We start from the raw sequence: 3062 nt of genomic DNA, 5'->3' as shown, positions 1-3062 counted from the left end.
TCTAGTGATGAAGACTATGATGAAACGTCAATTAATCATGCTAATCATGATAAAACGAATGATGATGATAAGAAGGAGATTGAGCATCTAACTCAAGAACTAAATACTCTTAAGTTAGCTCATGAAACTACCTTGGAAAATCATCAAGAACTTTTAAAGACTCATGATAAGCTATGCTTTGAAAAGCTCAACCTTGAGCAAGAGCATGAGTTTTTAAAGGCAATCAATGATGATCTTCGCAGGAAAAGTTCTTCTTACATTGCCAAGCGTTTACTCTTGTCTACTTACATGCCACAAGCTAAATCCAGTAACAAGAACAAGAAAGATGCTTCATCTAGTAGTAACAACAATCATGCTAAATCCAATGTTGTTGCTTCTAGTAGTTCTCTTGATTCCACTAATGATTCTCTTAGCCAAGTTACACTTGAGCAAGAAAATAACTTATTGAAGGGAATTATAGAGAAAGGTGTTTACAACAGCCTTGCCGGAAGTAAGCAATTTGAGGAAATTGTGCGCAAGCAAGGAAGACACCGGAAGAATCAAGATGTTGGTTTTGAACGAAAGTTCAATGCCAATGGAGTTGAGTGGGAAGAAGATCAATACCCCAAGATGAAGTTTGTTCCTCAACAAGAGAAGTATGATCCTACTTCTTTCAGAGGGACACAAGCTCAAGATGATCTTCCTCCACAAGACCACAAGCAAAATGGAAAGGACAAGCTTCAAGAGGAAATTGATGCATTTGAAGAAGCACCTAAGGCCTTGGTCAAGTGGGTTCCCAAGACCACATCAAGTTCTACTTCATCAAGTACAACTACAACTCCAAGGATTCCCATCAAGATGGTGTGGATCAAGAAGAAGAAGAACTAAAGAGTTCTTGAGGGTGACTCCGCCAACATACTTCACTCTTATCATTTTGGCAAGGACAAGTGCAAACAACTTCCTTATCTTGCACTAGTTCAAGGAGTCACAAACCCTCTTGTTGGTAAGACAAGGGACAAGGTAACCTAATGCTTTCATGGACATCATCTTGTGTATGCATCACTCTATGTCTATGGATATCATTGTTTGTTCCTTGTGGGACTAACCCGTGTAGGTATTGAAAGTGAACTCACTCCAAAGGATTGCTCCAAATGATCTACATCAACATTGAGCATCTGCATCTTCAACACATACATGAAGTCATCATCGACAAAACCCAATGTTAGTTCATCCCTCTTAGGGGGGATATCACATCTAGGGGGAGCTTTACTCTAATCAATTGAGCTAAAGCAACTCTAATGGTGTGAACACAACAATGCTTTATGTAAAAGTGTAACCCCACTTGTGCTTAAACGATGAGTATGACCTATGATCAAATGTTCTCATTTGACTCCTAAGTCAATATACTCATATATAGATGACCTAGTCATCGCCAAACTGCTTGATAGATGCTAGAGTGTTTGTGCATGCTTTGTCACATATTTCATTTGCCATTTTATTATGTGAGCATGTTGGTTGCATATTTTACTCATTCGAGGACATCCATTTGTTGTTTTCATTGTTTGGCTCTTTCTCTTTTGCCAAATGGATGGACAAGAATGCCTAAGAACTCCCTCTAGCTATCTATGCTTTTCTCGTCTCAAACTCTATTCATGCTACATCACAAAGTTTGATCAAGTCAGATTCGAACCACTCTGTGTGAGGAGCACTCAGAGTTCCCGATTCGTCATTGACTTAAACCTCCAAAACCTCTTTGTGCATCTCGGTCTGACCGATTCATCCTTTTCGGTCCTACCGAGTCACTAAGTTGATCTAGGGTTTTCACTCTCGGTGCAACCGGTTAGAACTTTTCGGTCACACTGAGTTGCAGTAACTGCTTGCAGTTTTGCATCTCGGTGCCACCGAGTCGTTCCACAAAGTCACACCGACAGGGTCAGGTTATATATACCGACAGGCCAAATTTTGGAAAACTTTCCAAACCTCCTCGCCCGCGCGTAACCTACTCTGCCTCCTCGGGTCTCCGGATCGTCCTCTCGTCGCCAGCGACCTCCCGCCGCTGGTCTCCGCCGCCGTAGACGGAAATCTCCACCGCCGTTGCAGCCGTAGCAAGTTCGTCGCCGAACTAGGGTACGAACTTGAACTTTGTGCTAATCCTTAACTCCGATTCTTAGCACATTGCTTTGCCATGATTCTTGCCACGATTGAAATCATCCTGTCCAGCGAAAACATCCCGTAGATTAGTTTTGATTTGAAAATTTAGGGTTAGGTCTCCGCCGAATTCATCTCGGACCGACTGAATTGTAGAAATCGGTCTCACCGATTTTGGCTTAGGCCAGTCCACATGCATTTTCGGTCTGACCGAAAATTGCAAATCGGTGTGACCGAGTTCGATTCTCTGTGAAACCCTAGCAGTCTCGGTACCACCGAACCGTGACTTGGTCTGACCAAGTTCACTAGTTCAGGTTCCAAAAGCTGCTTCGGTATCACCGAGTTTACAAATCGGTAGATCCGAAATGCTTTCTGTGAAGAACTAAAACTAAGTTTTTAAGTCATCCTTTTTGCAAAACTCCTATACTTTGTGATGCTCATCTACTCTACCTCATCTATAACCTATTCACAGGGTCTGCTGTCAGAATATTAGCAGAGATGTCTGACCAGAGTGATAGTCAAAACAGGTCTGAGCAACAGGTGTAGATGAGTGAGGGTTCAGATCCCTCTAGCAGCTATGATGAAGGCAACAGGAGCACTCCAAGCAATCTGCGAAAGGCTGCCACCAGGACTAGGAAGATGAAAACTTCTGACTCTGAGGATGAAGATTATGTGGCTGTTGAAGATGAAGCCACTTCAAAGAAAAAGGTGCTGAAGAAAGAGTATGGCACAGCTGCTGCAACAAAACTTGGTCTGAAAACAAAGATGCCAGCAAGAAGACAGCCCATGTCAAAAGTCAGAACATCAACCGCTGAAGCTTCAAAATCAGCTACTGAAGAAGCTGAGAAAGGGAAGAAGAGGAAGGAGAGGTGTCGTGGAATTGTCACGGCAGATGTCCTCGAGTTAGGACTTAGTCGTGGAGCCATTGCAGCTAG

This window comes from Aegilops tauschii, chromosome 6 (genome assembly GCF_002575655.3).
Source record: "Aegilops tauschii subsp. strangulata cultivar AL8/78 chromosome 6, Aet v6.0, whole genome shotgun sequence".
Lineage (NCBI taxonomy): Eukaryota > Viridiplantae > Streptophyta > Magnoliopsida > Poales > Poaceae > Aegilops > Aegilops tauschii.
Note: the sequence above shows the minus strand (reverse complement) of the source record.